We start from the raw sequence: 27,225 nt of genomic DNA on the forward strand, positions 1-27,225 counted from the left end.
TCCAAGTCACTCCGGGACGCAGGCTGCAGGGAGTTCCATATTGACCCATACTCTCACCATTCCTGGAAGCAGAAGGAGAGCATAGCAAATCCCAAACTTACTGTCCCTTAAGGCTTCTGCTGAAAAATGTCACATATCTCTTCCCCACGTTTCATTGGCCAAAACAAGTCACACGGCCATACCTGCCTTCACCAGAGATAGGGTGCATACTCCTCCTGCCAGGAGGGCCAGTAAAGGGGAAGACACTGCATATGAGGACAGTGTACAGCCTCCTACACCTGATTTGTTGTCATCTATGTAGTCACCCTGATTCTACCTGAGCTCCCAGAGGATCCTTCCATGACAGCAGGTCTGACTGTGCTGGCCCCCATGTGAGGGCCTTCAGGGGACCTCATCCCTGACCAGAGGAAATGCGAACCTTCAGCATGGCCATCAAAACCAGTCATGAGGCCAGGCGCGGTGGCTCACGCCTGCAATCCTAACATTTTGGGAGGCCAAGGCAGCCGAATCACTTGAGGTCACGGGTTCGATACCAGCCTGGCCAACATGGTAAAACCCCATCTCTACTAAAAACACAAAAAATTAGCCAGGCATGGTGGTGCATGCCTGTAATCCCAGCTACTTGGGAGCCTGAGGCAAGAGAATTGCTTGAACCCGGGAGACAGAGGTTGCAGTGAGCCAAGATTGTCCCACTACACTCCAGCCTGGGAGATAGAGCAAGACTCTGTCTCAAAAAACAAACAAATAAACAAACAAACAAAGAACAACCACGGTCTAGCCTCTATTTACTTCTCCAACTCCTCCCTCTTTATTTGCTACTTACTCATTCAGCCATAAACATTTACCAAGTGCTTCTGTGTACTGACCACTGTGCCAAATGCTGAGCATGAAAGGATGTACATCCCTGTGAGCCCCTTGAAAGCCCAGACCACCTCTTATTCATATCCAAAGACTCCCAGTGGCAGCAGCCTGCCATGTGTTAAAAAAGAATGAGACAGCTCTGTACATCCTGATATGGGACCCACCCTAAAATAGAATGTGAAGTTTAAAAAAGCAAGATGCAAGCCAGCCACAGTGGCTTGCATCTGTAATCCCAGCTACTCCGGAGGCTGAGGTAGGAGGATTGCTTGAGGCCAGGAGTTCAAGACAAGCCTGGGCAACATAGCAAGACCTCACCCCACTACCTCCTTAAAAGATTTTTTTTTAATTAGCCAGATGTAGTGGCATGCACCCATAGTCCCAGCTACTCAGGAGGCTGAGGCAAAAAGATCCCTTGAGCCCAGGAGTTTGAGACCAACTTAAAAACAAAAGCCAGGGACAAGATGCACAACAGGGTGAATAGTGTGCTAACTTTGTTGCACAGTGTGCTTGGACACATGTGGAATATCTCTGGACAGATACAAAATAAACTGATATTAATGACTGCATCTGAGGTGGGGAACTCACCCCAAGGGACTGGGGGACCCACCTAAGAAACTTACCTTTCTTGTCTACCCTTTGTTTAGTTTGAATATTTTACAATGTGCTTTAAAAAAAAAAGTCAGGGCCTGGTGCAGTGGGTCACACCTGTAATGCCAGCACTTTAGGAGGCCAAAGCAGGTGGATTGCTTGAGGCCAGGAGTTGGAGACAAGCCTGGACAACACAGCAAAACCCCATCTCCGCTAAAAATACAAAAATTACCTGAGCGCGATGGTGTGTGCCTGTAGTCCCAGCTACTTGGGAGGCTGAGATAGGAGGATCACTTGAACCTGGGAGGCAGAGGTTGCAGTGAGCCGAGATCACACCACTGCACTCCAGTCTGGCCAACAGAGCGAGACTCTGTCTCAAAAAAAAAAAAAAGAAAAGAAAAAAAAGAGAAAAATGTTGTAGTATATGCTATTTTAACTTGGTTTTATTTTACACTCTCTTGATAAAGATTCAAACAGTAGACAAGGATATAAATGAAAAAGTACATGTGTCCCATCCCCTACCCCCTTCCCCCGCCCCAAACCCAGCTCGTGGTTGCCCGTGCTCAGCTTCTTGTCACACAGGAAATGTGTAAAGTCATTCCATCTTAGGGGTGCACTGCAGGGGATATTTTCTTTTTATGCTTTTGTGAAATTTTTAATTTTTCTCAATAAGTGTATTGTTATGGAAATAAGAAAAAAATACATACTTTTCAAAGTGCTCTGAATTAAGACAGGGCTTGAGCCTCCTGTCTTCCTCCTCCCTTCAACTTGGGAGAAACAGACCTGACACTACCCCCAACTCTACTGCCATCCACACTGTCCCTGCCACCTCACTTTGGGAAGTGACTGGGTGGCAGAAGCAACCTTTCTAATTCCAGAAAAGGCCTCCAGTTCCATGTTGAATAAAATTCAACATGAGTCCCTTCCTCACCTCCGCTTTTGACCTCATTACCTCAACCCTCGCCTCCCTCTCCAAGCCTCTGCCAACCAGGCCTCCTTTCAGATGCCAGAGTAGTACCACAGAGAAGAAACCTGTTGCCCTGTTGATTTTTCAGAGGGACTCAACCCAGGAATTCTCCTCTGTCCTGTTCTTCAACAGGAAGTCTCTAGAAATGGAACTGAAATACAGCAAAGGAAGAAAGGGAAGCAACTTGAAAAATCCCTCTTTCACGTGGATGTCAGGTTAAAAACGACTGGCCTTGTTAAAACGGCACCTTAATGAGGCTCCTTCCCAGCCTAATTGTCACCATGGCAATGACCCCTGGTGGCCATCTTTAATTAACTCAGTCAGAGTCACCAAATGAGCTCCTCCAGCAAATTGCTCGCTAGCCCAGACAGTCACACGGCCCCTCCTCTGTCCTCTGTCCTCTCTCTTCTGGCACGGGTGATGGGACAGAAAATTCTCAGCTCTGGTTTTCCTCTCTACCTGCTTGTTCTCCCTGGCATGGCCAGGGAGGGACTCAGACGCTGGTAATAATAATAAAGTAATAACAATGCTAGTGTTAGGCTAAGTACTTTTTCTGTATTATCTCATTTAATCATCATAGTAATCCTAGGAGGGATGCACTATGATTATCCTTTTTTTTTGTTTTCTGATGAGAAAACTGAGGCACAGAGAGACTCAGTCAGTCAGTGGCAGAGCTGGGATTTAAACCCAGAGCGCTTGGCTCCAGAGTCACTATGGTAGTCCCTCTGCTGGAGATGAAGTTCACAGGGTCTCCTGCTTCTTCTGCGGCATAATAAAGACCTGGAATTGCTTCCATACCCACTACTTTCCAGCTGTATGACCTTGGACTACTTACTTCACAAGTGTGAGCCTGGTTCCTCATCTGTAACAGGGAGGGTCATTAAAGTGAGCTGAGGGTGGGTCGGGGGCATGAACAACCTCATCAGTTCTGTTCAATAATGACCCCCCATCTCCACCAGAACCTTCCTGTTGTATTCACCCTGCTGTGGCTTTAGAAGCAAGATGGCATGGCAGTTAAGAGATAGTAAATGAGGCCAAATGTGGTGGCTCATGCCTGTAATCCCAGTACTTTGGGAAGCCAGGGCAGGTGGATTGCTTGAGCCCAGGGGCTCCAGACCAGCCTGGGCAACATGGTAAGATCCCATCTCTACTATATATATATGTGTGTGTGTGTGTGTGTGTGTGTGTAATATATGCAATATATATTACATATTTTATACGTGTAATATATAATATATATTTTATATGTGTAATATATAATATATATTTTCATATGTAATATTTATTTTATATATATATATATATATATATATATATATATATATTAGCTGGGCATGGTGGTGTGTGCTTGTAGTCTCAGCTACTCGGGAGGCTGACGTGGGAGAATCACCTGAGCCTGTAATGAACCGTGACCACACCATTATACTCCAGCCTGGGTGACAGAGCAAGGACCCTGTCTCAAAAAAAGATAGAGAGATAATAAATGTCATCATCCATGTGAAGTTCTGAGCATAGTATCTGCCCACAGTAATGTTTAGTGAATATTAGCTGTTATTATTTTTACTAAGTGGATATAAACAATCCCTGCTCTCCAAATGTGGAGATGCCCCCCAGAAAGAACTCCTCCAGAAGACAGCTAACAGGAATACGAGGAAAAGAAAGTAGTACAGCTGGCCCAATTGCTGCCAGTTTTAGAATACACAGGCAATAGGCTTGTGCACCTGTGGGAGAATACACTGTGTAGCATGTTACAGCTGTGGACCAAACACGGTAGGCACTTGTGCTGGCCTTGCCCACTGAACACACCTACATCAACCTAATCAGGCTAGATCAGGAGGACCAGGTGCTCACCACTGAGTCACATTCCATCCAGAAAGAAGAATGATAATGGCCACTTCCCCTCCCTCCAGGAACACCCCCTGGAAGGTACACAAGATATTTCTGCTTATATTCAGTTGACCAGGACTTAGTCACATGTCCACACCCAGATCCAAGAGAGTTTGGAAATGCAGTCCTCATCTTGGGCAGCCATGGGAAAGGGAGATGATCTTCAGGCTTTGCCACAAACCTTCAGGTCCTTCTCTATACAACCCCAGAGTGATATGTCTAAATCGCAACTTCTGACCACATTGAACTGCTTCATGGCTCCTTCATCACTTTCAGCATGAGCTCCAAGTTTATGAGCATGAATTATAAGGCTCTGCAGGATTGAGCCCCCACTCCTTTCCCACTCACCCTTCATTCCAGCCATACCAAGCCACTGGCCATGTTTTGAATCACACAGGCTTCCGTGACTATATACCCTTGCCTATGCTGGGAATGCCATTTTATCTCTTCTCCATTTAGTCAGAACACCACTTCCTCTGTAGAGCCTTTCCAGGGACAGGGAGAAAGAGGTGGCCAGGATGGACAGAAAAGGGTGAGCATTCAGACCAGGGCTGGGGAAGGAGGAGATATTCTTCTGTTCAGAGCTAAAGAAATACCTGAGCGGTGGATGTGCCAGACTTACTTGTACCAGAGGAGGCAAACTGGGGCTAATCAGGGCTTTTGAGACAGGAAAGGATCTTGGATTCCAATTTGTTCTTGTACCTCCATTTGATAAATGAGGAAACTGGGACCCAGACACAGGCAGTAACTTGCCCAAGGCACACTGCAGCAGAGTTCCCCATCAGTGCTCACATCACACTTTTGTTGCTAGGCTGTAGCCCATGTATAAATGTTTTATGGGACCATGGGCAGTCCTAAGTGTATTGCACAGAGAGGTGTGGCTTGGGCAGGGGATGGATCAGCAGGGGCCGCTCAAAGGCCTCACTCTTTCAGCAGCTCCCTTGGCAGTCCCAGGACACCCCAACCTCCCCAACAACTCTCCCAACCCCCTCAGCCCACTCCCCACAAGGCCACTGGGCTTGGGAGTTGCACCTGGCCCGGCCCTGCAGGTCCCCCATGACATCGGGAGTGGGTGTGGTGCAGCCTCTGAGGGGCCACCAAGACAAAGAAGGAACCCATGATAATCCATCTCCTGTGCTTGACCTGCTTCCCTTCTGCGGCCCCAGGACTCCTGAGAGTGCAAGATTCATCCTTGTCTCTGCCCTTGGTGCATGAGACTGGGGGCATTGTGCTCCACCACTAGACGGCAAACTGATGACCATTGTTCCAAAGGTGGTCACAAAGCGAGAAAGGCTGTCTCTGCCTCTCAGGGTGGTGTGAGGACCACAGAGGTCCTCACTGGCTGTTGGGGAGCATGGCACTCTCACTGAGCGAGGGTTTCTGAGAGGAAAGCGGGCTACCATCTGCAAACCGACCAGTCAAGCAGAGCCAGACTGAGTTTGGGGGTATTATCTTTCTTAACTTGAAAAATAAGGTGAGAAGAGGTTTCTAGGTGCTCCCGAGGCCAGGCCAGGCAAGGGAGGAGGCCCTGGAGGGCCTCATGTCTGGGCATGTGGCCTGCACATATGCAGCCCAAGCCTGCTCTGACGGGACCCCTTCACTGAACTAGCTCATGTGCCCTGGTGCTCCCCGTACAGGTCACGTGTCGTCTTGGTCAAGACAAGGGGCTATGAAGTTCTGATCCCAGAAGGGTAAATGTTAAGCCATTTCACCAGGAGGGATTTTGAGCTGAAATGAAGTAGAAAAGAAAAACTCTGCTAAACATGTGTACCCTGAGTGTCTTACTATGGCCCAGATCGGTTCTAAACTGAACTTTTGAAGCATGTGAAAGAATGAGGACCTGGTCTGTCAACAAGTCACTCACCTGGCTGAAACTGTTTAGTGCTTCACCACCTCTTGGGGTTCTTTCCCTGTGGCCTCCCTACTAGCTCCCAGATAATTTTTCTCTTCCTCAGCCTGCCTGGGTACCATTTCCTCCTACTCTTTCTTGGTCCTCCCTCTAGTATTCCCTCCCTACTTACACTTCTCAGAAAGGACCTCTGTGAGGCCATATCGAAAGGTCAATTGTCAGTCCTCATCTTTCTCAGTCTGTCAGCATATTGGATACTTTTGATCTCTCCTTTGTTCTTAAGACACCTCCACTGCCCCCAATCCCCAGCCTCAAGGACATCACTTTTCTTGTTTTCTTCTTCAAAGACCCTCCTCCCCAGTTTCCTCTACTGATTGTCTTCAACTTCTTCCTCTAAAATCAAAGTACTCCAGTGTTCAGCCCCTGGGACACTTTTCTTCTTTGTACTTTTACTCTCTAGTGATCTCATCTGCATGGTTTTAGATAAGACCCATAAGCTGACCTCTCCCTGGTTAATATCTCCAGCCAGGACCTCTCCTCTGAATGCCAAGTTTATATGTCCAGTTGCCTACTAGACTATCCCTCTTGGCTATCTAGTAGATCTCTCAAACTTAACATATCCAGAAACAGCCTCAGATCCCCATCCCCAAAACTCTGCTCCTCCTTCAGCCTTTCCCAGTTCAGGAAATAGAAACTCCATCCTTCCAGGCGCTCAACCTCAAACCCCCGGGGTCACCCTTGACTCCACTATTTCTCTCCTACACATCCCTCTAATGTCTCAGCAAATGTAAGCAGTTCTGTCTTCAGAATATATCAGAATTAAGCCAGTTCCAACCCATCACCACCCTCCTGATAGGTGATTAATGTGGAAGAAGCAGACAGGGGCTAGATCATTGAGGAGGAAGTGTCTCTTAGCTCTAGCAAGAACGTGTAAGTTTCATTCTGAATGATATGGAAAACCATATGAGTACTTTACATAGGATCAGATTTGCCTCTTGAAAAGTCCATTCTGGGTACTGAGTGGAGAATGAATTGAGGAGGCAAGACGAGAAGTGGTGAATCCAGTTAGGTGGCTATTAAGGTTTTGGGGAATGATGATGGCATGGACTACTTCCCTTCCAGGCAGAATCTCTCATCTGAGAAGGGAAGAGCCCGTCTCAGACGCGGAAAGGCTGACCCAGGATGTGCCTGAACAAGTGAGCCTCTGTCGGTGACCCCAACGGAGGCAGCCCGAGTTTCAGCACCACTGGGAGGACAGCTCCCATCTCGCCTCAGAGCCGGAGAATCCAGAGCCTCTGCACTGAGGCGAGTCCTGCAGAGTCTTGGGGTCCAGCGCCCTCTCAGAGGCTGGTGGCTAGAAGAAAAAGGCAAATGGGTTTTCTCTGAAAACTTGTGTTTGCTACCCTTCATAATGGAGATAACGATGCCGCCACACCGTCAAACCAGACCCTTATGGATTTTAGGGGTCACCAGTGGAAGGAGAGACCCAAAGCAAACCCTCTGAAAATAGCGTCTGTCACAGACACCGGAGTTTATTTCCCCGACTTTGGAAAATTTTAAAAGATGCCAGATGTGCAGTAGGTTGGGGGAAGGGGCGTTTCTGCGCAGCTCCTGGTAGCCTGCACTGCTCTGTTGTGTCTCTGCTAACAAAGCTCCGAAGAACTAAGTTGCTTCTCTGAGAGCTGGACAGTTTAATCATTCCAGACCCAGTGCAGATTTTCTCCCTCTAATGGCAGAGTTTCTCTAGGATGTGGTACTGAGAGGCCCGCCCTCTACTCCTGGCCCTCCTAGCTCTGTCCTCTCTAACTGAATCTAGTTTCCCCTGATCACTTTTGAACTGGATTGATTTTTTAATCTGGAGCTCATCAGGATTCCTCCTCCAGGAGTTGGGGGATGCCACTTGGCGTCTGCACCTGGGGAAGCCTCTCTGTGCCAATTCTGGCTCCTAAAGATGCTGTCAGGAGGGTCAGGGAAGATGGGAAGGGTCTCAGCTTTCTCGCTGAGAAATGACCTTTGGGTTTCAGAACCCCAAAGAGGAGCTTTCTCTCAGTTTCCCTATGAGAGGGGAAAGGGAGCAGCAAAGACTCTGACCTTGACCTTAGGGATACCCCAGACCACAGTGGGAGCTCACCCTGTCATGGCCATCTGCTCCACAGTGCTAAACCCACCGTTTCTGCCATTGCCCAGGTCCACATGGGCACCCTGTGCCCACCTAGCCTCCCTGCACTAGGTGGGGGCTTGATCCTTAGGCAAGCTTTGTCCTGGAAATGTCCCTTAAAGGGGCCAGGCTCCAACTTCAGAACCACCCCACTCTAAGGGATATCATAAGGCAGATACAGAAGTGGGGGGGGATGCCAGGACTAGGTTTTTGGTGTGAAGGCAAGACCAGACCAGACCTAGAATCAAATCCCATCCCCTTCTCTTTTTGCTCCCTCATTATGTGACCTGGGGTAAGTCACTTTTCACTTCACTGCTCCTGGCCTTAGATTCTGCCCCTGTGAAATGGGGGGAAGTAGCTCCTCCCAAGGAGCTGCTGTCAGGAGTCACTGAAACAAAAGTGTCTGGTCAACCTCTGGTCAACGCCCCATAATTGGTCCTCTGTTGATAAAATATGAATGCCTTCCTGGAAAAGGGATACCTGAGGAGACTTCATAAATTAAGGGAGACTTCCCCCTCTCCCAACCAGCCCATATCCTGTATCTTTCTAGACCCCTGCAACCTCCAACGGGGACTGGGCAAACATACTGACACCCAAAAAGTGAGGTCCTGAAGGTGACCTGTCCTGACCAGGTTCCCACTTCAGTTCCTCAGACCAAGACCCCAGGTGAAGGAGACCTCTGCCCTCAGCCAGAATTATCCTGTGTGCCTCTCCTCCCTCCTGGGGTCCCAGCACTCCATTTTAGGAACTTTAAAAGGGGTCTGAGAAACAACAGGAGGCTTCCAGCTGGCTGCCCCAGGAACAAGGGCATCCACTGCCTTTCATCAAGACTTCCACTACCCCATCCGTAAAACTGGGACAAAGACTCCTCAGATGAGGATTAAACGACACAAAAATCCAGCAAGGCATTCAACACTCGGTCTTGACAGGCGTCCACAGAGGTATACAGTCTCCCTGAAGACGCTTGCTCGCACTCCACTGAGGGGCTGGTATTTTGGCTCCCAAGGGTTCAAGAGGTTAAAAGATCTGGCCGAGTTCACACAGCTGGAAATGTAGAGCTCGACGACTCCAACCCAACTTCTCTAGGAGCAGAGCGTCTGGGAGGGCAGAAGCCAAGCTCCTGAGCCTGCCGGGCCAAACGCCGCGGGCCAGGAGTGGGCAGGCCGGCGGGACCGCCAGCTCCCTCACTAGATCCGCCTGTTCAGCCACTGTTCCGGGACCACTTGGGCCAGCAGGGAACCGAGCGCATGCGCCCCCAGCCCCACCCTCTTCAGATCTCGCTTTCACCTACAGGGCCAAACCCGCCTGCTCTGGGGCAAAGGGAAAACCATCTCCGATCATTTGCTCCTCAATATCTTTCTGATTCTGGCATCTTTTGAGCCGAGGTGCAACTCCTTTTTCTAATTAGCTGCAATGATGAACCGTCGGGAGCTCTGATATTTGAAAATATCTCTGAAAACTACTCCATACATAAATAGATGCGTGCATATATACATAAACACATTCCAGAGCCCCCAAATTAGCTGTCCTTCCAGCTGCAACCCGCCACCGCAGAGTAGTGGACGAGAAAACCTGGCGCCGCCGGAAGCAGAATGAGGAATGTCCCGTTCAAGGCCAGATCCCACGTGGCACCCCTGCCCCATGCCAAGGTGGAGTCTTTGGGCTTTACCTCTTCCCGGTCTAGCTGCAGGGATAGGGGAAAGGGTGGGGTGCGGGGGGAAGGTACTGTTTTCACCCCAAAACTGCCATGAGGAGGCCCCTTGTGCCCACGCCCGCAGCCCAGAGTGTCCCCGCCAGGCAGCTTTACTTCACTAAGTGAGTTGTACTGAGTGGTTGCTCCGAGCCGGGTGCAGCGGAGAAGCAGAGCTCCCGGTGGCCCTCCTGCAGCATAGGCATGCACCGACTCGGGATGGGGGCCGGGCACCGCCCTCAGCCCCGCACTTCCCAGGCCAGGCCCCGCCAGGAACCAAACCCGTGCCCCGCTGCAGCAAAGCAACATTCGCTCTCAGGAAGTCGGCCCTGCAGGTCTGCGCTGGTTCAAAAGCACCTCACTGCGCCCTCTGCAACCCCCCACTTCCCAGTCATCCTGACTTCACGGCGCCCCCCAGCGCCTGGCGGGGGCACTGCACACAGTAGGTGCTCGGTCAAGGGTAATTCCCTCCCTCCTTGCGGTCCGGAGCCGGCAAGTGATGACTACCTGGGCTCCCCCTGCTGGAGACCGCAGTAACGACCCGAGGCCCCATCCTCTCCGAACACATTTTTTTTAACTACTGAAGACACTCAGCCCACCCCCACCCCATCTCCGCCTCCTGCCAGTTACCGGGCAGAGGCTACCAGGAAGATCTTATTTTCGCACAACTTTATCCTGAATGCAAACAAAATGAAAAATGCACACATTTACCCAACAAATATTTACTGAGCACTCACTCTAATATTAATCACCACAGCGAACACTGACTACTTACTGCATGGAAGGCATTGTTGGGCTCTTTCACACGTATCAGCTCATTTAACCCTCACAACAACCCTAGCAGGGTGGTATTATTATTATTCCCACTTTGCAGTTGAAGACACCCAGGCCCTAAAAGACATGGCCAAGCTCTCTCAAAGCAGGAACAGGCTTTGAACCGGGATGTCTCCGGATCCCTGGCTCCTAACCATTACATTACACCATGGAACGCTATGGTAAAATTAAAAAAAAAAATATATATATATATATATATATATATATATGACATCAGAAGTGGCTTCAAAGCATCCCTTGTTCTCTAATTCACCCTGTGAAATTTTTCCTACGAAGAGAAACAGACACACGTTTTACCTAGAGAGAGATGTTGAGGTTTTCTGGTCATTTTCTGGGTATGCATTTGCTTGGGCCACCAGCAGATATAAGAGTAAGATGGTTGCCCCACATATTGAACAAGATGTAAGGTTAAAAAAAATAAGTATGCAAACCACTACCAGTCTGAGGTCCCCACCCCATCACTTCAAAGCTGTACTTCCTTCCAGAATAGAAGAGAATGAGGCTCCATAAGACTCAGTGGACTGTTCTTCACTCCTAAGAAGTCAGGAGCATGAAGGAGCCTAACCTACCTCTTTTGGACACTCCTCCCACCCCGCCCCAGCAAACTGAATTCATCACACTCTTTATGAGCCTCTCCATTTTTCCTGGAGACCTTGAATGGGTCCAGCCACTCCCCTCACTAAGAGCCTGGGCACAGCTTTAGTGGAGGTGATAAGTGTCATGGTAAAGGTTCACTGTACAGAGTGAGTTAGGGTGAGACCACCCACCTTGGGAAGGGGGCCACAGTGAGAAAGCCATGGACCTAGACCAGGAGTACAAGAATTTTAGAATGGAGAGAGCCCTTGGAGACCAGCTAATGCATCACTTATCCAGCTCAAAGACTTGCAAGATGCAGGGCCAGATGCGGTGGCTCACGCCTATAATCCCAGCAGTTTGAGATGCTGAGGCAGGCAGATCACTTGAGGCCAGGAGTTCAAGACCAGCCTGGCCAACATGGCAAAACCCCATCTCTACTAAAAAATACAAAAATTAGCCAGGTGTGGTGGCACGCACCTGTAATCCCAGGTACTTGGGAGGCTGAGGCACAAGAATTGTTTGAACCTGGGAAGCAGAGGTTGCAGTGAGCCGAGATCATGCCACTGCACTCCATCCTGGGTGATAGAGCGAGACTCTCTCACAAAAAAAAAAAAAAAGAAAAAAAAGAAAAAAAAAACTTCCAAGGTGCCACAACTGTGCCTTAGGTACAGGATGTTAAACAATCCACTTCAGTCCCTGATACCAATATTCCATTGTGGAAACTAGACACCCATTACATCACTTTCCTCTCTGCCCCAGCCTTATCCCTGTCCCCTGGCCCAGGCCTATCTATTAACTGTGTGTGTCTAGCTTTCCCATTTAAGACTCTAAGATCCTTTGAAGACAGGCTTGTATGTTACTCACCACTGTATTCCAAGCACTGGGCACAGGGTCTGACAGACAGTAGAAGCTGAACTAAATAAATGAATTATCCCACAACATCTCTGCCTGGTTATCATGCTGCCCCTATTGGAATCCTCCTAGAGATGAGGCACTCACTATTTCTCCATGGGACTGCATCCCTGTGCATCAGTTAGCAGGTGAGTTCTCCCATCTGCAGACTCCCAGACCTAGTTATCACCCTCTGAGCCTTTCCTGAATCCTGAAAAAAGCTACTGATTGTACCAGACATCCGGACACCTGCCTTCTGTCCTTGGAGCATGGTCCAATCTAGAAAAGGGAGATCCCCTCTCCCCAAAGGGCATAGGAGACCCACCTGAGTCCCAGAGAACCCAGGCCATCTGGGGGCTGAGTTCATAGCACAGTGTGTAGCTGAGTGGGGGCTTATCCTCAAAACTCCCCTGCATGTCTGGTAATAAGTGTCTGGGAGAGGCTGGCCAGAAAATATGGAAACATTGTAATGTCATGTTGGTTGTATAGTATTTTCCTGAGTTTTCACATGTCAGCGTGAGCCAGAGGATGGGCATGCATCCATGCATGTGTGTGCATGTCAAACTACTTGCACATAGGCTGAGCATGGACCTACGAATGTGGCCAGAAGCAAGTCTATATCCTGGGGAGGAGGGGTGGTGCGCCACAGTGTGCACAGGCTGGTGAATGCCCCCAGAAAAACTGGGGTCTGGATGACCCTAAGGGTATATGTATGTATATGAGTATGCAGGAGTGTGTGTGTGTTCACAAGCAATCTGAGTGGCTGGCTGTCTGTGTGTGTGTGTGTGTGTGTGCACACGCACAGATATAAAGAGAAACTGCAGTCTTGTTCTGTCTGGGTAACATGTGTGATGTGTGTATATTTATAAGTATTTCCTAACCTAGTTTAGTGACGTTGTAATCTTGTGGCTGAGCATGCATGTGTACGTGTATGTGTATATATGTGTGTTTACAATGTAATCCCAAGCCTGCATGTGAGTGACTAGTGTGACTATGTGTGTTTGTGTTTTACATGCACATTCCAGCCTGGTTCCATACCCCAAGACCCCATAGAATACGAAGGTCCTCTGATGAGCCCAGCACATCCTGAGGCTGGCTGAGTGCTGGGTGGCGTATGTATAGGTGACTGGTGTTTACCAGCAACCTGGACCAGCCACCAGCCTTTGTCTGGTGCCCACTTCCCATGGCCCCTAAATTCCTCACCCTGGTAGGACCCTGGCTGTCCTTGCTCTGGACTGCCTTCCCCAAGGAGTCCCTTTAACTCACAGCCCCTTTCCTGGCCAGGGGGCTGGGAGTTGGGGGATATTCATCTCGGGGAGTTTTTGTTCTGCCTCATGAAAAGCCTCAATGGCTGGGAATACCATTCTAATTACGGGGAAGCCCAGCTTATGTGGGGGACACAAAGGGCTGTGGTCTCATAGCAGCTCCTTCCATCCGTCAAATAAGGCCGTCTAATGACGGGGTGAGAGCTGTGAATGCCTAAAACAAACTCAAAAAGGAGGGAAAATAAAGCCGCCGGGGGCTTAAAATATATTAAATTACCCTGATTAGGAGCCGTGGCTTTGCAGGCACTAGTTGGAGAGGCTGGGGAGGCTGTGAGTCCCGCTATTCACGTCAGGGGGGAAGAGGGGTCAGTAGGTCGGGGGTGGGGGGTGTTCACAGAGCCCTGGCCCATTCTCATGCTAACACCAGGGACACACTGCAGGCTTAGTGGGCTGGAAAATAGAAATGAATTTGCCGTAATCCTCCTTCCTCCCTCATTCTCGTTCTCTCTCTCTCTCTCTCCCTCTGCAGCCCAGGAGAAGCTTTGCCTAATCATAGCCCGTTAGAGCCTGCTGGGCATTGGGGCAGAGCCACACCCCAGAGCCTGTGTCCCTCAGCCCTCTCATCCCCTTACCCCTTTCTGTGGGGCCCAGAATGAGAATGGGCTCCAGGGCACACGTGAAGGAGCAGTAAAGGCAGGTGGTGGGGTTCCAGTGGATGGGGAGTGCCAGGCCCTTTTCCAGCATATAATTATTTACAATCCACAATTACCCCTTTAAGCACAGGTACACAATTCACAGACACAAATATCCCTTTACTCTTCTACACACACCTCCTCACAACACATCCCTTCACAAACAAACACTTAGGCACAAATACATCTGTACACAATTTGCTCCTTCAAGGGCAAATATGCATCTACTCCTTCAAGGGCAAATACACACAAATACACACAGGCACCCACGGAGCTCTTTACAGGCACCCACGCATGGAGACATAGCCCTTCTCAGATGGCCATAGGCTGCCTCCAACACACACATGCACCAACACATGCACCAACACATATGTGCATACCATGCAGACCCCTGCACACCCCTTCAGGCACACCTCCAGAACCACGACCTAGTACAACTGCAATGTTTCACAACGGATGAAATTGAGGCTCAGAGGGCAGCGGAGGGGCCGCCCTTCCCCAGCGCTAGTTGAGTCAGCCCTGTTTCTAAGTGCTGCAGGACCTTCGATAAGTCGTTGCCCTCTCAGGGCCTCAGTTTCCTGCTATTAAAGAGGGTGTTTGGACTAACGTTCTAGAAAACCCTTCCAGCTCAGAAATTGGTTGGAGCCAGCCTCAGGGACTATCTCTTGTGTCCCTCCCCTGCCTCTGCACACTCAGGTGGATGTCCACACCTCCACGGTGCACACAGTGAATCCCTCCAGTGTTCGCACGGTTACAAACTAGAGGGTCCGTCAGGAAGTCCCGTACCCACATCCTCTCAGGTCCCGCTGTAAGTGACTCCGCCGTCCCGCCCGCCCACCGTCACCTGCGCGCTCCTTCCTGTGACTTTGTCGGTGCAACTATCCCGGTTTGGGACGTGAGGGTGTCAGGTGTGGCTCTGAATCACCAAGCCCCACAGCGTGGCACCAGGGACCCAGGAGAGGCGCCCGAACGCGCTCCTCTCGGGCCCTCGGCGCCCTCTGTCGGCAGATCCGGAACAGGCGCGCCCGGAGGAGGCCCGATGCGTGCACGTGACCCTGCGACCTGACCCCGGGAGTCTGCACAATGAAACCTGCTAGTTCTCGGCTTGGCCGTGGGGAGCCAGGGATCTGCAGGCCCGACTGGAACACAGACCACCAGAGTGAACTGAACAGAGGGAGCGTGGGAAGCGCAAGACCGGCGCCGCCACCCCCTTCCCCTCGTGGCCCCTAGGAACACCCCTACCTGCCAGCGCCCCACAGAGACCAAGCGCGCGCGGGGGTATGGAGGGCACCCAGGCTAGAGCGGGCACACCAGGGCCGGCTGCCTGCTGCTAGCGAACCTGAGCCCATTGGCCTCAGCGTTTCCATCCGTGATGTGGCAGCCAAAGTGTGCCAGGGAGAAGCCCCGGGAAGTTCAGGAACCTACCCCCAACCCACCCCAGGCAGAGAAGGCAAGAACCCGCGAGCCCCCAGTAGATAGCCCACAAGGGCACCCAGGTCAGCCGAGGCTGCTGCTGCTGTCCCTCTTTCCTGGAAGGCAGCGCCAAGGCTGAGCTAAGCCGCTTGCTGAAAGTCGGTCGGGACAAAACCTAGAACTGTAGTGGGGAAAGCTGGTGCAACCGAAGTCCTTCTAGCCTGGGCATCAAGACGCTCTAAGTGGTGAATTAACGTCATGGGAGTTGAGCAGGGTCCTGGGGAACCAAAAGCCACCAGCTTTAAGATGGACTCTCCTGGTGTAGGCTAGATTGTTTCCAGGAACCCAGGGGTTTCAGTAGCCAACATGAGAGGGGGACCACAGATCCCTCCCTAACCCCTCCAAGGGGTCTGAGGCTTGCACAAGATGACTATCCAGGGGCCACAAGTACTCCCAAGGAGGGAGGGATGTGAGAGCCCAAATCTCAGGCTCTGGCACTTGGTGCTCCATCCTTGCCCCTGCGGACACGCTGCTCCCTACCTGGTCTCAGGTTTGCTGGGCCCTCACTGGAGCTGTCTTTTTGGGGTTTATCTAGGTGGAACCCGATGTGCCTTCTCCCGGCTTCCCAGCTCCAGGTCAGCTTCCTGCACACTGCTGTCATGGGCGGAGGCACTCCCGTGGCCACCCCTTCAAAAGAACCAAGATAAAGGGGGGTGATTAGTGAGGGTGGGCTGTAGTGGGGAGATTTGGGGAGGTGGGAGGTTTGAGAACAAGCCACACTATGTGAGAGGGCTGGGCTTATGCTCTTTCCTGCGGCCTGAGTCCAGTCTGGAGGGCTTTGACCCCAGGGTTTCCGAAACGGCTGTCCCAGGCCTTGGGCCTGGCTGAACCATGCCGGTCGGGAACCGGCCCTGGGAAAGCCCTGCTCTGCCCTGATTCAATTCCACTTCTCCTTGGTCTTGTGTGGAGGATCGGCTTGGGACCCCAAGGGACGCAAGAAGGTGAACGAAGAGCGTGGCTGAGAAGGGTGAAATGAGGGCTCCTAAGAGAGAGGGGGTCGAGCTGAAGCCTTTACCACTTCCACCAGGCTCTGCTCCAGCCGTGCCTTGGGGGCCAGTCCCGGGCCTGGAGAGAGCGTGCAGGCGCCCTCTCTTGTCCTCCAAACCTTTCCCGGCCGCGCTCACCGCCCATAAATTCCATAAATTTATGAGGGTGCGCACACACCTATGCCATCAAGGCATTTAACACAAACACACAAGAGCAACGAATTCGAATTCCAGAATTTTCACCAAATAAAGCTAAGCTTCACTTGGGGAAGCTCATCCCCTGCACCTGGAGGTGGGGAGCTAGCGCAGAAGAAGGCGCTTGTGAGATGCCCTGCGGAGCTGGAGGGAATCCCTACTCCCCGCCCTCTCGGCGGCTTCCCGCGGCCGCCGCGACCTGGAGCCCTTGTTCCAGGACTAGGAAGGCTCGGGGCTGACTCCGCGGGGACTAAACGAGCCTGCGTGGGCTGGAGGCAGCCCAAAAACCACAAAACAGAAATGTCTGGTTTTCCTGCCCCAGCAGCCGCGGGGGTCCGATTTGTAACCGGAAAGGCCGGAGATATTGGGAATTTGGAGCCGTTCCTACTTTAAAGCCTACGTCCAGAAGTCACCTTCGCCCCACAGTGTCTGCCCTCATGTAAATGGTCCACCCATCAGTTACCTCCCGTGAATCATAAAGACAAGATCTTGTTATTTTTCTAGAATATTCCAAAAATGAGCGTCTGTGTTTGGAACGAATTCCGGCGGGGCCGAGCTTGTTTTCTCCGGCATGATGGCACTGCCAGGGCTCTGGGAGGATCTCCGGGCCAGGCGCCGGCCTAGTGACTGGGGCTGGAAGGAGCTGGAGAGGCATTGCCATTGGCGTTTCTGCGTAGAACCGCAGCCCAGGGATCCCGCATCCGGCCCCGCAGCAGTCTCGGGTTCTCCGGGGCTCCCGCTCGCCTCTCGAGAACCTAGTCCCCGTGCAGGCCTCCCCAGACCGGAGCAGGGAACACCCTCCAGCACGGTCACAGGACCCCGAGGGTCCTACCCAGTCGTTAGCAAGAGTCGAGGCTGGATTTTCAGCGGTCGCCTGCGTTCAGTATAAATGGAACGTGCTAGGAAACTCCGCTATGCAGCGATTTTCTAAACATCCCGTATCCCTGAACCCCGTGTGGCCACCGCCATGAGTCATGCAAGGACTGGGCGACAGAAGCTCTGAGCTTCTATTTGTAAAACACAAAATAAATCGGGAGAGCTGAATGAAGACAAAGCCATTTTTTAAAGTTCGATTGGTGAGATCTCCCCCACTTAGCAAACGCTTTCATTTTCAGAGCTGCCTGTGGCCGTACTCAGGTTCTGAAAATCGATTGTATTCCTGGGTGAATTCCACCCAGGGAACCGAGTCCTGGGAATGCGCGCCCATGTACACAGAAAGCCCATATTTTAGAAGGAACGTATGAGTGAAAAAGAAGCGAGCATTCAGGACGCAAATGCGTTTGTAAATTTACCGTCTTGCCTTGTGGGGATCTTCAAATTGTTCACCCTGCTTTTATTCCCTCCATGGTGCTGCCACGGGTGCGCGGGCTGAGCAGGCCGCCCTTCTCCCCACTTGCAGAACTCTGAAATCTGAGGGCCTCTGCCGGAAGCTGCTGTTCGGCCCATCCGGGTTCCCAGAGGAGCCACTTTTCCTCCTACTAGCCCGGGGATTGCAACGTATCTGGATCCTTAAATTCTCTATCCCATACGCCCAAGACTTAAGAGCCAGACCCAGATGTGGGGCCCAACCGGGGGAAAGTAGGGGAACCCAGGGTGCAGCCGGGGCCCGCCCGACCAATGCTGGCAGGCACCACAGACACCTTAGGCCACCTTTCCAATATTTTGTTCAATGTTTGGGGGACCCAAGGGGCAGAGTGCCTGCATGTTGATGCAAGTGTGACCCCTGTGGCTGGAACGCCGGACAGGGCTTTCCTAAGGCCCTGCATTCCGCGCACTGACTTTTCCTATCAATGGAGAGACGCAGGCTATTGACCCAGCGGCCTCCTCCTCGCCGCCTATTGTCGCGGCTCAATCACGCACTTACCGGAAGAAAAGCGAGTTTATCTTAGCTTGGAGGAGCCTCGTGTTGCGAGTGTGTGTGTGTGTCTCAAGGGTGAGGGGAATTCTGCAACCAGAACTGCGCAGATGGATTGTGGATAGACACTTCCAGAAAAGGGCCAATTTCCCCTTCACAATGAGCGCTAAGTACCTGATAAATGGGGTTGGTGTTTATTCATGAGCAGGTACTTGGAGACGGCGATTAGAACAGCCGCCCGCGCTGCCTCGCCAAGGTACTTAAAGTCGGGCAGGTGCAGCACGGCGCGCGGCCCCAGCGCACAAAGCCCGCGGCCGCCGTGGAGCGGGGAGGGGCGTGAAAGCGGGTCGCGCCGGGCCCCGAGGGCGCGCTGCGCGCAGGCACCTTAGTCCTTTGTTCCTCACTCGAAGCCAAGGCCACTTCACCAAGGGGCGCCCCGGGAAATCCTCCCCTTTAATTACTAGGAATTTCCCTTCGTCACTCCTCTGGGAGCCCAGCCGGGCAACTACAGGTCTGGCGGCCGCGGAGACTCAGCGTGGGTCCAGGCTTGGCGTTTGCATAAAAGCTGCCTGTGAGCTGTCCATTAGCTAACCAGCTAAGTAACTAACTAAAATAGGAAGAAACAGAACCCAGGCCTGGGAACCGCGCGGGCACGCGGCTCTGGTCGCCCCCGCCGCCTAGGCGCCACCTCTGGCGGTGCGTGCAACCTCGGGCTTTCAGGTTTTGTTTCAACTCCAAGGGGAGAAAATTGGGGTCTGTCTCTTTCTACAGCTTCCTGGCGCCGAGGTCGTGGGACAAACCCGATCTCGCCCTCAGAGCGGCTGCGGAATCCCTAACAACTCCCAGCTTTTGCTCACGAGAGGCGGCCTCTCCTCGACGCGCGCGGAGAGAGCTCAGCAAACGTCAAGACCTTGGGGGACAGAGCGCAGGATCCTCTGCGCTTGCGGCCTGGGAGCGGGCGAAGGGACTACTGAGGCTGCTCCCGGAAATCTTGTCTGATATACCCTTAGTAGCTCAGGTGCTTGGGGTACCTAACGTCCGAAGGTCTGAGGCAATAATGGCTGGCCCACCTTCAGCCCGACTGCTCGGGCCTGCCTGGATGCCTCTTAAAAAATATATATATTTTCGAAAAGCAGATCAAGATTTTTCTCCAGTGCAGAAAATCAGAGAGGAGAAACCTGTTTCAAACAAGCTGGATTCCCTTTGGGGAGAAAATTCTTTCAGAGTGATAGGAAACAAGGCACAGGGACCTGAAGTCACCCACTGCGAAGAACCGACGGCTCTCTGGCCCGATGCAGATTGACCAGGAAGCTGTAGATATTAACGTTCATTACAGATTTTCTTGGAACCTTGGGGTTAGAATAAATTATAGATAAAATAATTATGATTCCCTGGGAAATTCCACATCCCGGATGTAAGGGCAAACCGAAAGTGGTAATCCAGGGGCGCCTCGGGAAGGAAAACAGAGATGGGTCGAGTGCCCACGGCCTGGACCGTGCATCCACCAGCCAGTCCTCTACCGAGCAGGACCAGGGGCCAGATGTGCGGGCGGCCGAGATTTATTAAGAGAGCAAGCCTTCCTCTCGCATCTTTTGCCAGGACCTGAGTTAGGGTTCCAGGGTGAAGTGTTTTCTCCGGTTAGTGCCTGAGTCTCCTGAGCCAAAGAGACGGGTGAGGTGGTTTGCAGGACAGTCTGGCAAGCCGCGGAGGGCCAAGACGCGCGCGCCGCCGCGTTGACAATGCCATGCGAATAGTCTCATTGCACGACGGCCTCGGGTAAACATTACGGAGAGGTTGAGGAGCGTTGGCCTGGACGCTCAGCTCCGTACGCCGGAAAGACGTGTAGCTCACAATACCAGACACAAGAAGCGAATGGCATCACCAGGCTGGGGTGGACAGAGAGCAGCCTCCCCTATGCCGGCCTCAAGATCATGGCCGGCCCCGGTAGGGGGCCCCGAATTTAGGCTAGAAGTAGAAAGTATATTGGAATGAGTGGGGGATAAAGATGACGCATCACGAAGCAGTTTTTATATTTTCCATTCCCAAGACCTTTAAGGCACACTCAGGAGATGCAGGTGTGATCAGGAGGGCCACCAGTACTAACACCCACTATTGATTTTCTTCGCATGAAAGAGTTAGAATAAATTATAAAAATACAATGAATGTGATTTCTAGGGAAACATATGCCCAGGTGTAATCTTTACAGCCCCCTCCTCACCTCCTTCGGTGGGCTCCCTACCCACCTTTTCCCCCAATCCCAAACCCTAACCCCTCACCCCTTGCTGTAAGTTTGTTTTTTCTCAAATGGAGAAAAGGCTCCCCAAACTGGCAGGAAACCATATCCTACAGAGGCATTTGAGTACATACATTCTGGGCCCGCGCAGGCACCTCCCGCCTTCTGATTTGTGTATTTCACTCTGGCTAAAGCCCACTGACCTCGGGTCCCCCTCAGGCAGTCTAGTGAGTTAGGCCATGAGACCTGGTAAGCAGGAGCCCTGGGTCAGCACGGCTGGGTAAATCAGACCAAACGCACCCAAATCTGACTCCAGAACCACCAAGGGCAGAACCCTTTCACCTATGAAAAATTTTATGTGGTTTTGGGGTGTTCGAACAGGAATCTCCAAAGAGTTTTGGTTACTCCAGCTATTATATCACAAATGCCTTATCTTTGTATTTGGTGATAGAACCTCTATGTCCAGCCAGGAAAGTCAGGAACATTTCATTAACCTGGCATCCTCTTCGTTGCCAGTCCAGTGACTGATGTAAAGCTGGTGCTACTAATGTCAAATTCTAACCAGAAACCACTAGGCTAGAAGATAGACACCTAGACTCACAGGGTGTGGTGTAGGCTGGCTTTTCCTGAGGCTCACTTCCCACCCCAGCTCCCTCCTCACTGCGGCAACCCCCTCCATGGGATAGGACAGTGGTAACCTTCAAGATGGAGCCTCTGTGGGGAAACTCAGAGGAAGCCCACCCCTGCCCCCTTTCCCCTAATCCTCCATCCTCTCTCTTGGTTTGTGATGAAAGGACTAAGGCTCCTCTGACCCAGGACCAAACAAGGCAGGGATTAGGTAAGCATGTGATTGGGTAATCAGGATCTCCCACCCATCTCACCCTTTGCAAAGTACCTTCACACACAGCATCTCCTATAATCCCCTACTTGCCAGACCTCCCAAGGAGGCACTGTCAGCTTCCCTCAGGAAATAGAAGCTCAAAGAATAGATCTGGGTTACCTGGAGATCTAGCAAGGAGAGGTAGAGCCGGGATTCCTCCTGGCATTCTGATTCCAAGTCCAGGGTGGTGGTCCTTGACCCTCTCCCCACAATTTCAAGGGGGACCGAGGCATCTTTCAGGCAGCCTTGTGGGATAGTATGGGGACCTGACTTGGCACCAAGAAGTGAAGATATTCAATTGAATGCCACTGTCATTGAGTCCCCACTTCTGGGCAAGGTACATACCAAGAGTGGGGAGGGCAACAAATGTGGCTTCCATGGCCCCTGGCTCTGGGATGGAGAAAAGCTCCCTAAATTGGCAGGAAACCATATCTTACCAAGGACATGCCCAGAGCATGGGCAGTGCTCCAGAAGGACAAGGACAGTTCTCCAAGGACCAGATATAAGGCCCATTGGCTCTCTAACTGGACATCATGGTACCTCGAGTTCACTAAGGCCTTTAAAAACTATCTGGGACTTCTTTACAGAGTAGGCAAGTGTTTTACTCTGCTGGTAGTAGAAGTGGCTAGGCCCTTGAAGAGGCTCCAGTAAGGTAAGCAGCTCTTCTCCCCAAGACCTTGACATGCAGCCCCGGTGTGAGCTCCGCTAAGAGATCACGATTCTAGTGTCCACTTTGATAATGGCCTCCAGCAAGTCCTTCTCCATCTGCTTGTTTCCTCATCTGCCAAGCAAGGGGGCTTGTAAAAGAAGGTTCCTAACATCTCTAACCTGGGCCTCTAAGAAGTGTGAGGGAGGGTGGCTACAAAGAACCCCCTGCTGACTTCTAAGGACACTTGGAGAATGAGTTTTACCCAAGAGAAGTGCACATTTCTTTCTGAAATTTGGTCCCTAAATAAATAGTTTGATAGTGGGATAAGGCACATAGACCCTGGAGCCAGCTCCCTGGGTTCAAATCTGCCCCCGATCTGCCAGTGAATAGCTATGTGGCCTTGGGTCACTTTACTCACTCTCTCTGTGCCTCAATTTCCTCATCTCTAAATCAGAAGTCCTGGTGAGGATTAACTGGCACAGGCTAGCTATTAATATGATTTGCCCACACCCCTGGATACAGCCTTGTCCCTTTCCAGTCCTCTTGGTTTCTGCCATGGACTGTCACCATTTCTGCTCCTGTTCCACTGCCAGGATTTCAGCCTTCCCTGGATCCAGCATCTGGTCAGGAATGGGATGAAGAAGGCAGGCACCACCTGCTTGATGGGTACCTTGCCTAAGTAAACTTTTTACCTCAGCCTGTTACTTATTTTTGGATATAGAGAGTAATTGAGGCTGTCTCTGTCTCTCTCCTTAATAATACCCCCAAGTGGAGACAGCTGTGTGAAAACATGTGTCCTTGGCTTTAAGGGGTGAGAAAGTGAGGGAGACCAAGCTGACCAGTCCCACTCATAAGGGATCCTGTCAGAGGCAGGTACAGCACAGAATTTCTGATGTTTTTGTTCTCCTTACACACACACACACACACACACACACACACACGCACGCATGCACATGTCAGCTCCCTGAGGGCAGGGGCTTTTCTGTTTTGTTCTCTGCTGTATCCCCAGTGCCTAAAACAATGTCTGGCACAGAATAAGCACTGAATAAATAAATAAATATAAATCACATGAAAGGAGGCAGAAGCATCCCACTGACTAGATCTATTATACTTCCATAGCAGGGTCTAGTCTTAATTTATTTTCCTCATCAATAGGTAATAGTTAGAGTTTATGGCTAAGAAAGTAAAAAAGAACATGCTTCAGATATCTCTCCTTAAGAGTCGTCTTGGCCTCTAATTCTCTCAATTATCCACAGGGCCTTTCAACCCTCCCCCCACCCACACACTCACACCTTCCTAAGTGCTGACAGCCCAGGAGAGACAAGGTTTCAAGGGTCTGTATTTAAGACATTGGGGGTCCACAAGACCTACTGGGAGTTTGAATTATCTGCGTACAGAATGAAGCTGCTGTCATTCCACAGTCCTGGCACCCCTCGGCTGCTTGGTTAAAGCACGTGGAGATGTATTGGTGTTGTTTTTTCTTTTCTGAGTGGGGAGGGGCCCTGTTTTCTGAAAATGCATAGTGACAGTAACATTGTCATTGGAGGTGATTGCTGGTAATAATAATGGCTGTCATTCAAGGATACATTTATGACTCAGGCCCTGGGCCAAACCTAGCATCTTCTTTCATCCTCACAAGTCCATGAGATGAGATCAATTTGCAAATCCATTTTACAGATGAGGATATGGAGATTTGACACAAGTCACACGATATGTAAGGGAGAGAGCCAGAATTTGAACAAAAGACTCCAAAGGAGGCTGTTCACTGCCCCCCAGCCCCTGACTCCTTTCTGTCTCTGGGTAATAAGGAAAGGAAGGAAATTCACGTGAAATGTGACTTGGGAGAGGAGGCATTTAGCCACTACCTTAGGAGCAAAGCTACAAAGTCAGTAGTATAGTAAAGCACAGTGAGTCTAACCCTTCCTGCCAAGTATAAAGCCTACTGGACCTTCTTCTGGATGTGAGACTGAAGGCAAGTTACTTAACCTCTTCGTACCTCAGTTTCCTCTTCTATAAAAGGGAGCCATCTCCTTTAGTTGGGAGGACTAAATGAGTTAATATATAAATAAATTATTGTTCTCTCAGTCTACTGCAGAGTAGTATTTATACCACCGCTTGCCAACTGTGGCTGCCTTAAATGTCCTCATTTTACCCATCCAAATTAGGGAACCTACAGGAGAAAAATAGTGGTTTGTCCGAGAGCTCAGGCCAGAAGTGCCCAGGAGGAAGAGGAAGAGTCTAGAGCAGCCTTTACAGATGGTTTTACAGATGGTTTTGCAGAAAAACGTTTCGCTTTCCCTTTTTAAAAAAGATGTAAACATCTTCCCAGGCTCCTCTGACATCAGCGTGTCAGTGATGAATCATCGGGAATCTAAACGCACGCACTAGGTAGGTCAGTCTCCATTTTTAGTCAAGTTTCTGGTGGCTCCACTGAGACCTTGCAAAGGGGTCCCAAGTCATGTGCAGTTCATGAAACCTCAGCTCCTCTAAGTCCTCTGGGGGCCCCGTCAGATGAAGAGCAGAGCTGCACAGAAGCTGAGGGGATCCCTTCTGGCATTTCTTCTTCTTTTTTAAATTTTAAAGCAATTTGCATAGAATTTTTCTTTCTTTTTTTAACAGAGCACACAAAACCAACGTTTTCAGGCTGGTTCTTGCTTGCAAGTGAGAGACTTCATATGTGATGGAACAGAGGAGAGGAGCCCCTGGGAGCTGTTATATTTAAATCAATATTAAAAACAAAAATTCGACCATCTCAATGCTTGTTAGATTTATGTGTATGTATGATTTTATATTCATTCATCCAGAAATGACTTCATTTATTGAGTATTTACTAAGTACTCAGATGTGCAGCTGACCCTCAGATGAAGGTGTCAAGAGAAGGAGAGATGTGGAGAAAATCTTGGTAGGCCTCCTGGAGGAGGAGGCACTGGACAAAGTTTGGCCAACTGGAGTTGGGAAGGAATGTACTCAAGCAGGCTGGCACTTCAGCATGAGTAAAATCCCAGAAGTGAGAAATCCCAGGACAACACAGAGAAGAGAGGAAGGAACCCACAATGGGAGCAGTACAGCTGCAGGGAAAAGGCCTTCTTCCCCCTTCTAATTTATTACTTCTAACTTGCTGTGAATTTAGAAGCCAAATATTGTGGATGTTAGAACTGTATGTAAAGCATGGGTACATAAATGACCTCAAAGCAAGCACCTGAGAGTGAAAGGCAGGTATGGGGACAAGATTTGGGCCACTCAGAAGCCCCCTGTGCCCTTTCAGCTTGGCAGTGCACTGGGTGAGGTATAAGCTAGGTACAAGCTAACACCTGTCACCGCACGGAATCCAGGAACTAGGCATGCAGGGACAGCAAGAGGTCCCCCCCACACACAAAAGAACTCATATGGCCCTGCACTGCCACTAAGTCACTGCCCAGCCCAGCCCACCCCACCCCACCCCACCCCAGCAACCACCATTTGGCCCAGGACTTTATTTTAGGCTCTGGGAATGGGATGGGGGAGTGAGTGGGCACAGCTGATTCTCCTAACAGCTGAGCCACACACACATCGCCGGCTCTTCAGGAGGGGCCTCAGGACCTGGCTGAGCTAGATTCTAACTAGGATCCCCTCCAGCCAAAATCTGAGAGGAGCCAAGGAAGAGCCAGAGCCAGAAACACAGAAGGGGAGACCAAGAGGCTAGCCGAGGAGAGATGGGTGAGCCAAACGCCTTTGGGAAAGGCCGGCGATCTTACTGGGCCTCGGCTGGGCGCACTTGCCCTCCATACCCACCGCCCAGGCCTTGTACTCCCCAAAGCCCTGGAGCGACAGTGCACCCCCCACCCCACCGGAGGCCCAGCGGGGCTGCCCAGCCGGTTTTCAGCACACCATCCTCCGCCCCGCTCCTTGGGGCCCGGATAGTCCCAGGCGGGGGGCGGGGCACAGGGATATGGGCGAACCTCGCAAAGGGCTCTTACCTCAGCGCCGGCATCCGTCCGACCAAGTACAGTTTGCCGCTGGGACTGCGGGGTTGGGGAGGCTCCCACGGGCTCGTATCGCGCCTCCACTCCCACCTCCGCCCTCTCCCCGGCCCGAGCCCCTAGATCCTTCGGTGGCACCGAGCGGGGACGCCGGGACCAGGGGACAGGCGCCGCGCCGGCGGGAGGAGGAGGCTCCTGCGGGGCGCGGCGGGGCGGGGCGGGGCGGGGGTCTCTGCTGGGCCCCGCCCGGAAGGGGACGTGGGAGCGATTATGCCAGAGAACAAAGGCGGCCGGGTAAGGCTCAGCGCCCCCCCGCCACCGGGCCTGGCCCTGAACTTGAACTTGTACTTGACACTTTGTCCGGAAGATGGCGGGGAAACCCATCTGAGCTGGGACGGGGCTCGTCCGGCCACCTTCCGTCCTGGGGAGGAGGCAAGCCCGCCCTTTTCTGCGCCCAGAGGGAGCCGGGCATCCTAAGGGTCCCGGCGCGCTCCAAACAATCTTGGGCTCGAGAGTCCTGAGATCCCCGCGTTCCCTCGGAGAGTTGGAGTGCGGACGAGGTCCTGGGTCTCCGGGCCAGAGGAGTAGGCCAGGGGCCTACGCCGCGTCCCCCTCCCTTGGTCACACCCTATCCCGGGCCTGGCCCGCCGCCCTCGCTGCGCGGGGCAGGCCGGATTCTCTGCACGTCGCGTCGGCGGCCGCTATTCAGCCGCTAATTGAACGTTAATGGCAGGTGC

At 51.6% G+C, this 27,225-nt stretch overlaps 1 long non-coding RNA gene across 1 annotated transcript in view; it reads right to left on the reverse strand.

Moving 5' to 3' along the window:
* LOC116482028 (uncharacterized) overlaps positions 1–26,652 on the reverse strand; it is a 100,063-nt gene extending 73,411 nt beyond the window's left edge. Inside the window, exons 1-2 of the long non-coding RNA XR_009209785.1 lie at positions 26,486–26,652; positions 16,212–16,358 (exon numbers count right to left, since the gene is read on the reverse strand). This is a non-coding gene — a long non-coding RNA (uncharacterized LOC116482028). The remainder of the gene's footprint in view (positions 1–16,211; positions 16,359–26,485) is intronic.
* Between the last annotated feature and the right edge of the window lie 573 nt (positions 26,653–27,225).

Source organism: Hylobates moloch, unplaced genomic scaffold, assembly GCF_009828535.3.
Source record: "Hylobates moloch isolate HMO894 unplaced genomic scaffold, HMol_V3 SCAFFOLD_14, whole genome shotgun sequence".
NCBI classification, from domain to species: Eukaryota; Metazoa; Chordata; class Mammalia; order Primates; family Hylobatidae; genus Hylobates; species Hylobates moloch.